Here is a 12,282-nt window from a genome sequence, read left to right as displayed (position 1 = left end):
ATTGAAATCGACAATATCCAGAGGAAAAAGATTAGCTGGCATGATGACATCCTCAACAAAAACAAGACATCCCTGATACTCCCAGCTAACATAACAAGTCTCGCCTCTAGGAATGGAAAACTTCAACTCATAACCGAGGGGAGTAGGGTGTGGTTGAGTCTTTTGAGCAAATATATGAGAAATAACAGAATGCGTGGCACCTGAATCAATTAATACTCTAGCAAAATGACTAAGAATATTTAACGTACCCATAATCAGATCAGGATTGCTTTGAGCATCTTGTAGAGTGATGTGATGAACACAGCCTTGCGCTTGCTGTCAACCTCCACGACCTCTATTTCCTTGATTACCTCGTCCTTGACTGGGTTGATTAGGCTACCTCGACAAACCAACACTACTAGAGGCAACATCAAGGTTCTGGGACTGTCCTCCATTATACCACTATGGTCCACCGCCCTGATATGGCGTATACGGCGTATAGCCTCCCTAGTACTGTGGATAACTACCCTGATAATATGGATCAGCTTGATACTGGTATGCTCCCCCGGAATACATAGCTACATCTCCCTGATAATGATAAGTGATAGGAATTTTACCACCTGCAAAAGTAGGGATAAAAAAACACTTAAAAATACTTGCAAGGGAATAAGGTAGTTGTACTATAAACGGCTCAAGCAAGGTCGTTTTCCGCATGGATTGAATGAATAATTTATGTAAATTAATTCTTAGCTAATTATTTGAAAACAAAGATTGGAAAAGGTTGATTTTGAATTTAAGAATAATAAAAACGAATTTAATTAAAATGAATAAAGAAATTAGCAAAGTAAAGAAAACAAACGAAAACATTTTGAAAACCAAATTGTAAAAGCCTAGGGTTACGCCGTCCCCTTAACAATCCTATGTAGATTTACCAATTACTTATGAATTACGCATGCAACTTTGAAGGTTAGGTTTTCCTTATGCATATTCTACTTGTGGCATTCAAGCTAGAACCTATATCAAACATGCAATCCGTCTATGGCATTCAGATCAAATATAAACATGCATGACTCATTACGCTTTGTGAAAACCCTTTGAAAAACCATGCAACCCTTAAGACATGGCATTCGCCTAGGTGAAATTACAAGTATCAATCACAAGAAGCAATACTCAATTCCCCGGTGGCATTACGACCGAATTGCATCCAATTACTTATCTAAATATCATAATGGTAGCTAAGCATTAAGATATAGAGACAATTTAAAGCACAGTGATTAATAATTCAAAGCATGCATATATAATCATAAGCAATTAAATAAAAACTACATATTCATGCTAAGGCTCAAGGCATTGCCCTAGGAAACGGAAGTTAGTTACGAACAACCATAAAACAAAAGCAATTTTATTGAAATAGAAAAAACTAGAAAACACCTAGAAAATAAACTTCAAAAACCCTCTAGAGTTGTGCGTGTGTTCTCCTCCAATGTTGCATCAAAAGCCCTAATGGCTAACAAGCCATATTTATACTACTACAAAATAAAATCCTACCTTGAAAAGGTCTTACAATAAAACTAGGAAACATAATTAAATCATAAAATAGAAAATAAAAGGTTTCCTATTTGAACCAGAATTTGGAGTTCTCAGAAAATCATACTTTTGACCGACCAAATCAACTATGATTTGGTCCTAAAAGGTCTCTTTTGAAAGTTGAAGATGTCCCTTACAAATCCTCAGAAGGAATCTTCCTCAAAATATGCCATCTTGACCTCCAAAATACTCAAAACGTCTAAAAACATCAATTTGGGAAAGCTGTGCACTGGGCCTTAATTTCATCGCCACGGTCAAACGGCCTGGTAGAAAAAACAATCATCTTGAAAGGTACACCAACATCCTCCAATTGGAATCACTCCAAAATTCATCCGTTTGATCACTTTTTGCTTCAAAGGAAGTTGAATGTCCTACATTGAAAATATAATCCAAAGTATCAAAATTCTACCAAAATAACCAATAAATTAATACTAAGATTAGGATAAAATATATGATATAATATGGACTCATCAGTAAGGAGCACCATAACCTGTCAAAGTATAGCCACTAGGCCCCAGAATCTGCTTAAGAGGTATAGCTGGTGGTAATGCAGGGGGCTGAGGTTTCTACTGATTCTGCGAACACTAGTTAGCCTTATGCCCTGTCAGACTACAAGTGAAACATCTACCACTACCACCTTGTCTACACTCCCCAAAATGACGATTATTACACCTACGACAAAGTGGAGCACCATAACTCTTAGGATTCTTTTTGCCTCTGGAATCGGGAACCACTTGTGAACCTACCACCCCTTTGCGGCGTAGCAGAATTCAAACCACCATTAGATGAACCAGAACTGTTGCCACTTCTCTTAAAATTATGTATTTTACAAGGACCGTATGAGGGCTGCCCTTTATCTTTATTAGTATTATTTTTCTAAGCATTACCTTTTTCTTCCTCCTCATCACTATCATCCAGAGCATTCTCAGAGTCCTCAACCCGAAGTAATACCTTGAAAAACTCTTGATATGTGGAACAGGGAGTCAAAGTCGCCATAGAACACAACTTCTTACGAGTACCCTTCTTAAAACGTTGGAGCATCTCAACAGGATTTGCAACAATCTCTAGACAATATCGGGAACAAATCAATGAACTTTCGATGATACTCAGTGGCTAACATTTTCCCTTGCTTCAGTTCTGAGAATTCATCCCTTTTATGATCCAAATACTTTGGAGGTATAAATCTCTTTTGAAATAGATGCTTGAAAACCTTCCCATTTATGGCATCGTCCGCTGATAGCTGAAAGGATTCCTGTTTCCACCATGATGCAGTCTCCAAACGCAAGAACCAAGTGGATGTCTCGACCCATCTATCCTCTGAAAGATTTCCTCGTCATTGTATCACCCGAAAGGTTTTCTCAATATGGTCGAGCCAACACTCAGCTCCCTAGGACCTCTCATTACCAAAGAAATCATTTAGATTCAAGTTATATACAGTCTCCAAGGGGGTCTTCTAGGGATAACAAAGTGAGGACTGAATAGCACTAGCAATAGCTTCACCAAGTTGTCCAATATCTAGAAAATTAGTCTCAGAGGAAGTACGTGGCTCTCTACGAGGCGGCATGGGTTCTGACATAAGAGATCAAAATGATTAGGACTTTAGAAAAACTATAGGACTGCCCAACCTTACTCTGATACCAAACTAACACATCCCGACTGGAATCGAGAAATGTTGGTCGTCACGTGAGAGTGACGTAGCCAAGTGCGCAACATAAATGATACTAATAAAAGAAATGTCAATAATTAAAAACCAAAACTAAGCTTATTCAAATAGAGATACTATGTAAGTGTGTGAAGGTGATCAAATATAAGATCCACACATATCAGATCATAGGTAAAATGAAAGTGCAATCGAACTAACTAAGTACTAATTATACAAACAGGGAGAAGATCCCTACTTTTATTTATGGAAACGTCAGAACCGCCATGTAGTCCTCGTGAGCCACCAAAGACGAACAGCTACCTAGAACCTGGAGGGGCATAAATCAGAAGGGTGAGTGGGCAAAAACAAAGCATTTAAAAACACATTTATCTTTACGAACATAATAACCCATCTCCGTAAAACCCATATAATTTCTAGAAAATATTACTACGTAGGTAGGAAAAATGAATGCACAAGAGCAGCAAAAATTGAACTATGGCATGTCACAATATCTCAACAAGAATAAGTGTAAGCCAGGTGTGAAACCAATATAAAATAGTATGCCGGTCGAAGTCACCTAACATGTGTGTGTCCTCCTGATTGGCAGAAGAAGAAAATATTAAGCCCTGATTGGGCTGCCGTGAGAAAGGGAGAGAGAGGACTAATTTTGATTGGTCCAGATGAGATAATAGCCCAAATACCTAATTGGGTCCAAGGAAATAGGAATTATGGTGATTGGTTTCTTATTTTGGTCGGTTTACGTTCTATACGTTCGTAACTTCCTTGTTACAACTCTGATTCGGCCCTAACTTGCGTCAACGCACTCATGACGTCAAGTACAATCTAATTACAATAGCGAGGAAATTAATTTAAAACTACATATGTACATCTACGTCACTAAGCCAACGAGGGCAATTTCATCACTTTACACACTAGGGGAGAAAATATATATAATAATTTGGGATAGGTCGTCACATTGAGAGCATGCAGCGGCATTTTAATTATTGAAACATGAATCCATGAAAATAATGTTTGCTAAAGCATTTGCTTGAATCTTAACTTAGAACCCGATGAGAAAACACAGAAGTAGCGGTCAAAAATTTTAAATTTTTTTAAGAAAACCCTAGTCCTGACCCTTTATATCCCAACGGTCAAAAATTTCTTAAAAAATGCTGAAAAATGACGTCGTTTATTTAATGATTGTTTTATTACAGATTTGTTCTTCCATTCTAGTTTGAAAAAACTTCGTAACTAAAGTGTTTTATCAATTGAATTTAATCACAAGATTTGGTAGGCTCTGATACCACATGTAAGAGTGAAATCGAGACAACTAAAACAATATAAGTCTCAACCCAAGAACCAAAAAATCAAGCAATTAAATTACAATATTGATTTGCATATGAAGAACAAAGGATAAACCACATATGATAGAGAACTAACTTGTAGACATGTTCATTGAGGTAAAAGCCATCACTCTCCTTGCACACAACCTTATCTTCTCTGCAAACCTCAATGTTCTCTTAAGAATAGGTTATTGGTTCGAAAGTAAGAGCGTTGTTTGTGAGAACAGTGGCTTGTGTTTTTATACCAATCCACAGATTGCCCTATTACAATTCAATAAAGAATATCATTCCTCATACCAGAATGAGTTCTGTACTTGTGTAAATACAAGAGTTCTCAATATCCCAATCACAACAGGATTTACTTTAGCTGACATGACTAAGACTTCTTAATGATAATGTTAATCATCCCAAGACATGTAAGAATCATACTCATACTCTAATACGAGCCAGAAAGCCACTGCTGCTGCATATCATCTTGCCGTCCACCTGAACCACCGTGAAGTCCAGAACAGCACCTACCTGACTAGAGTTGTTGAACCCATCAACTTGCATCAAACCCGCCATCATGCCCACCAGAATCAACATCGCTACTAACTGTCTGACCAACCCTCTACCCCGTAACCGCTTGATCATCGTACCAGACCATCACCATCTCGCTGCCACCTGGAACCACCTGCCTGACGAACCCAACCAATGCTGACCACCGTATCTGCTTGAAATCATGCTGGTGCCCATTCTTGCTCATTACTGTTGCACCACCAGTTTGACCCGATTTATGCTTGTTTGTTGGTATACTGTTTATAGAATATAAAAGAACAGGAAGGAAGAAAAAAACAAAAACAAAAAAAAGGAAAAGGTTGAAAGGTTTTTAGGCCCACACGGGCAAAAAAAAAAAATATATATATATATATATATATATGGTTATGTTTGTTTTATGCCCGCATGAATTGTTGGTTGGCCTGTTTGGAATTGATTTTGTGACATCACTCGAGTGTTTGGATTTGTGACCACTCGAGTGGTAGTACTTTATTTTTGTTTGTTCGTAGTTACAATTGAGTTATGGAAATCTCGTCTGTTTAGTGACGGGTTCTTTTCATACTCTCAATACTAGCCGGTCGGAATTAAAATCAGTTCGCCAGTTGGCAAAGCCAAGTTCGCCAGTCAAGTCAAGTTCGCAAGTTCGCCAATCAAGTCAAGTCCAGTTAAGTCAAGTCAAGTCAAGTTTGCATGTCTGCCAGTCCACATCTGTTTGTTTGCAAACCCATGTCGTATACCGACATGAATTTGACCGGGGGGGGGGGTGTTGGAATATTAGTATTTTAGGTATTATATTGTTTGGGTTTTCTTATAAGTTTAGTAGGCCTAGCCTGTTAGTATTAGGTTAGGTTTGTTCGCTATAAACATAATGCTTCGTAGCTCCGTGGAATAAGTCATTGACAATGTAGCCTCTTGGAGTTTTATAACCGTTCCAGCATTCTTGTTTATTAATAATTTTCTTATTATTTTGTAGTCTCGTTTGTTCGCAATCTGATATTCAAATATTAAAATCTATTGACATCCATAGCAAAATCTATTTACATCCTTATGTTCAATAAGAAACAAAAAAAAAAAAAGGTGTTTGTGGAATATATTAAGCCATTTTCATAGTCATGTTAAACATGAAAAATATTTCCACATTGTTGTTCAGTACTTCCTTCTCCTTTTTTCTTCATTGCCACAAGATGTTCTTCTACCGTCTGGTTTATTATTCGTAGTCCTTTTGAATATCGGGTGAATAAAATTGAAACCTCAGATAACAGATTGAAAGCTAGGAAGAAAGAAAAACACATGCATGCAGTGGCGAAGCTACAGAGGAGCAAGGAGGGGCGAACGCCCCTCCTCTCGCCTGAAATGAAGCTAGGAGTGAGTAGCTGCCGCTCTTGTCCGTTGGAAAATTTGCAGGTGAGGGTTATGTTTTTTGCTGCTGCTGCTGCATGCGGTGGCTCTTTTTTTTTTTTTTTTTTTTTCTTTTTTTTCTAAAAAGTTCAGGTCCAAAACGAAAGGAAGGACGACGTCGTTTGATTTAATGAAAAAAACTATAAAATACAATATGGGGACCACCCACTAACCCCAGCGTGGTTTTTTCAATATAAAAAAATATATAATACAATATGGGGACCACTCGGCCCCATTAATCCTTCATTCTCCCAATTCCAAATTCCCAATCCCCTCACCCAAATCAGTTATTATGCCCAAATTACCCCCTTCCTTTACAGCCTTCAAGTCAAGCCTTAGCAAGCAACTTCCAGTTCCAAACCAAGTCAGCAGCTTCTGTTTCAAAGCCAGATTTTAAAGCCAATTTTTAAGTTAAATTTCTAGTTTCTTTAATTTAAATTCCTAATTGATAATTTAATATGAAGTGTGGTTAATTGATATGGAATTATTGCTTATGGTATTGATCATTAATTATTGATATGAATTATATGATTATTGATGAATGAAATGGTTTATTATTGATGAATTGAATTAATGATCATTGAATAGCTTATATGATTATAAAATAATTTATGTTATTATTGATATTGATTAATTAAGTTGTTAGTTTAATTAGTTATTAGTCATATAGTAGACTATACCATAAAATTAAGAGTCTAAGTTTTTTTATTTTTTTTTCCCATTATAAAGTTACGTAATGGAACAAAACTATAAGAAACAGTGATATGAATAGTTTAAAACACCTGCGTAGCAAAATGGAAATCCATTGTTGAGTGATAGCTTGGTTTTTCACATTGAAAGAGATGTTTTTGCTTTTATTAATAATGAACCTATTATGCCAAGCTTTTATGACTTGAAACCTTGCCCGCATAATTGTAACTATATTTCTTTGTATTGATACATTATAAACGACATTGATTTTGTCTAACATGTAAAAGGATTTAATTGTCTATCTTTTTTTTATTAACGCTTTTAAATTTTGCCCCTCCCCTCATTTATTCCTGGCTTCGCCACTGCATGCATGAATATATAATTTTCGACCACCCTTAATTTATAATTAAGCTAAGAAATACACAGTTTAATTATAAAAATATTTATCAACTACCATGCAAATAGCAGATTATTTATTAACTACCATGCATAGGATTATTAAGAATGAATCACAATTAACCTGTAATATAGAATTTTTGCCTTTCACTTGCATATTGATTAAGGTTCTAAGCTTCGAAAAAACACTCCATGAGATGATAAACACAGTCAAGAAAAGAAAATAAAACAAACACTGAAGGAAAGATAGTTGAAATGAATACAGAAGCTGTTCTAAATCATCTCATTGAAACCATTAAAATAAGCAAGTAGCCCTTTACCACAGTGGTGGAAAGGTGTTGAGCTTTTGCATGATGGCATGGTTTCAAACTCAGTCGGTAGCTAATTTAACATCTAATCTAATAAAATCTATCGTTTGACACAAACAAACAAAAACAAAACAAAACATTAAAATAACATTATCCGCACTGGTGAAGCAAATTCTATGAAAGTTGTAAACGCGAAATTCCTGTGACAAATCAAACAAGAATGTGTGTACAAAGTAAATGATTGTATCAATGTAAAATTAGGGTTATAATTTCTGTTACAGCTTTGAATCCACTGATTCGATCTCCTAGGTGAAAAGTGTGTGTTTTGTTGATCTAAGGGTCGTGGTGACTTCATCTCGAATTAATGAACACCTCAAGGTTTTGGCTTGTGGTGATGGAGGAAGCGGCACATGTAGGGGTGCTTGGTTCTTCACAAGTGTGACAAAGCATGCAGAGAGCTTTTTGAATCTTCTAAGTTGTGAAAGTGTTTGGGGGTTTAGTGGGTGTGAGGATGAATTTCTCTAAGAGGGTCTTTCTTTTGTCTTAGAGCCACGTATTTATAGGCTCTTCAAGTCTTGACTGAGGTTTGATTTGGTCTTGATTAATTGACGAAAGAAACAAGACTTGATAGGCTTGTTTCGTGATTTGACTTCATAAAAATCTTTGATTTAATCAAATAATGTTTGATTTAAATCAAATAAAATCAATAACCTTTGATCCTTAATTTGGCATTTTAAATCAATTAAAATGATTGAGTTAAATTAAAGAATTAGAAAGATAATTCCTTAATTACTTACCGCCAAGTGTTGACACGTGCCCCTCTTGATAACTCGTCACATGCCATGTGTACGATTTTTGCAACACAGTGTCTAGATCTATATTGACCTATTTCAAAATATAAAATATATGCGAAAAGGGTTCAGTTGAAGTTAGTGCCAACTGTGGTGGCATATTTTGTAATTTTTGTTTATTTTAAATGCATTTAAGCGTCACAATACATCATGAACGTATTTATAATTAACATAAATATTATTGATATATTATCTCAAGAAAAATATTGTTAATATTGCAACTTTTTATTGATTTTATACAAAATCACTCATTAATTAATTTGTTCTCAAACATTTATTAATATTGTAACTTTTTATTGATTTTATACAAAATTACCTATTAATTAATTTGTTCCCCTGTACGATGAATAGATGAATAAAATCTATATATAAATCCCTATATTTAATTTAAACAATTCAGATTCTACGCATATTAAAATTATCCATGTATATAGACGGTGGATTGCTCTGTTGATTATTAAACTCTCCTCTTGCCCGTAGTGTGGATGCAAATTTCTTCCTCCTTGATCTTAGACAAACTGCACCTACAAAACAAATAACACCTTAGGTCAAGGCGAAGAGCCTCACGCGCCCACGATGAATTTGGGGGGGGGGGGGGCAGCTTTGGCCGAAGAACCTCTGATGCCAAAGTTAGAATTTAGAGAGAAAAGTGTTGAGAGTTTTGGAGAACTTTAGCAAGAGTGAAGACCTAGCTTTTTAGAGAAAAATGGGGTTCAATATATAGAGCATGGTCGGGTCATAGTGTGATTTAATTGGTGATAGTTTGGGGTATTTTTGGTGTGTAATGGGTGATAGTTTGTGTAATGGGTGATTAATTGGTATAATGGGAGATTTAATTGGTACAATGTGTGAATTAATTGGTGATTAATGGATTAATTAGGAAATAAATCCATTAATTAATCAATTAACCTAATATTTATGGAATGTTTTGAAGGTTATGGAATGATTGCTTTGTAGAGAATATGGAATGAGGAATGATGAAATAATTTTGAATTTGTTACCTTCTTTGGGCACTTTTGACTTGGTTGAGGGATGATTGACCGCTGCTCGCGCGTAGGAATCCCAGTATGCCTCAAGGATATTTTTGTCCTCTTCTATCCAAAAATCCATGTGTCGTCTTGTGATTATTTTTGGCTCCACAAATGGCCCCATACCTGTTGGGCTGCTCGCAGGAAAGGGCAGCAGGTGTAGAGATCTTCTTGCTGTAGAAAACTTAAGACTGCTTCCTATTTTGATGTAGATTCCCTTTTTAATAGGAAATTAGATCCTTCTAGGAAAGGGAAATAAATTTCTCTCAAAACCTATTTAAGTCCACCTTAAGTGGGTTATTAAATCAACTTTGAAGAGCAATTTATTCTACCCTACAAGAGAGAGAGAGCTTAAAGGATATTTGTTCCCCTTCCTCTAACAATCTTCTACATCTTGCCTGTGCAAAACATCGTCTTTCGTTGCTTTCTTTGTCTTTTCCGCGCCGCACCGAGGTAAGAAAAAATTAATTTTCCTTGTTTTCTCCTTAGATAGTGTTGTCGCGGGGCAACTGTCGAGGTGGTGTGGCACATCGGCTAGCAGGGGCCAGGAGTCGGCTCGGCATAGGCCATGAAGGTGTTATGGTAAGGACCACTGCTTGGGCTACTTGGCTTGGATAGAGCCAAAGGCAGCTTGTGCGGCTAGAGCCTTAAATTGAGGCGTTGGGGCGCAATGCTAGGCGAGTCGCATGACTCATGTCTTCTGGCTTCTTGGATCTGACGGGGGTCAGGCCGGCGATTGAGAGAGATGAGGAGGTCGAGGGCCTCATAGGCTGCTAGAATGCTGGGCATGTAGGCCTTCTGCCTGCTAGACTGAGAGAAAAATTAGGAAAAAGCCAGTATGGGTTAAGTTCCCCTGTTAAGTACCGTGAATAGCGTTGGCTGCTTAGTTCTCTTCTCCTTTATCGAATTAGCCATGGCAACCAAAGTCAACATAAAAAATCAGTTAACTGAAAAGATGTTGGATATATGCCAACAATCTGTGATAAAATTATATATGCTAATAAATAATAAATGCGAATAAGAAATTAATAGAGTATGAACAAAACAAAAATATAAAACAGACAACTTGAAGATCGAGGCTTGCGTACCGCAATGTCCTTGAAACAGAAATTTCGTCCCTACTTAGTGCTTGTAGTTTCACAGACGTCTGCTTCACCAGGATTCAACGATCAAGTTAGAATTCCAGCACCGGAAAACTTAACTTCTAGCGAATTTATGTGTGATTCTCTCAGTAAGAAGGTTTAGGAATGTAGAAGAAGAATTTGATAATTTCTGTGTTCTAAATGCCTTGCAAATGGATGTATATATAGTGGGATTATGCCTGTTCGCAACAGGTATGAGAATGGGATGTGACTGTTGGGTGACATCTCTTTAGAGGGGTGCTGTGCTCTCTGCGTTTTTCCATTGACTTCAGACTTCATCTGAAAAGATGAGTTTGTTCAAAATAATTTAATTAAATTTGAAATTAATTAAAAATAATAATTAATTAAAGAATTTAATTTTCAGAGCCCAAGAGCCCCAATCTTTTGATAATTAATTATATATTAATTATTAATTAATTATCAATTAACTAGTACACCCCAAGGCCCAACCCCAAGGTTGAGCCCAATTTCATTCTCAAAGGTTTATTACTCCAATCACTATCTATAAGAGACAAAACCTTATAAAGTGAGGAAACCTTTTAGGAATAGCCAATGTGGGACAATGAAATTTCTACTCAAAATTTTCAACAATACCCCACATTTGGGTTGAAATTTCATTCAAACTCCAACAATACCCCACATTTGAACACAAATGTATGACTAGGCTGCCTAAAATTGAGAGAGAATAGACATGATATGCATCGAGTGAAGTGTCTTTTGGACTTGAACTTACCCTAGTGAAAACATATCGGGTTTACTTAGTGACGCAGTGGATGTGGAAGATCTTGAACTGTTCATCGCAGTAGTAAACTGAGACAATATGCTACACACATATCACATTTGCCACACGTCAATTCATACGGTTGTGTTCATTTCGGCCCTGAACAGATCCCGGATTTCGTAGGAGCTTTAGAGAATTTAGCCATTTCAATTCTCTGGCCCCATTTACTCCTATATAAGTGACATTAATTAAGAATAGTCTGCCATATTCCTCTTGATAATAAGATATTAATGTCATTAAATGTACAAAACATAACCCCTCAAACTCAACAGACAACACACATTTTATCATAAGAATAGGTAAGTTGTGTGTTCAACTTTTGAATCAAACTCAACCAGTTTGCCTATTGAACCTAGACCATGGGATCTCCAATCAGCTATGTTAGGTTTCCGCCTAGTTCGATTCATTGAATTGGCTTGAGACCCATTCCCTTCGATGTAAATAATATTTGCTCTCTTGGTAGGCCTTTTGTCAAAGGATCAGCTATATTTTCTTTTGACATTACATAATCAATGGATATTATTCCATTGGAGAGCAACTTCTTAAGAGTATTGTGCCGACGCCTGATGTGTAGCGACTTGCCATTGTATACATAACTTT

Source organism: Pyrus communis, chromosome 5 (assembly GCF_041283825.1).
Source record: "Pyrus communis isolate YQ-2024b chromosome 5, ASM4128382v1, whole genome shotgun sequence".
NCBI lineage: Eukaryota > Viridiplantae > Streptophyta > Magnoliopsida > Rosales > Rosaceae > Pyrus > Pyrus communis.
This window is presented reverse-complemented; position numbering follows the sequence as displayed.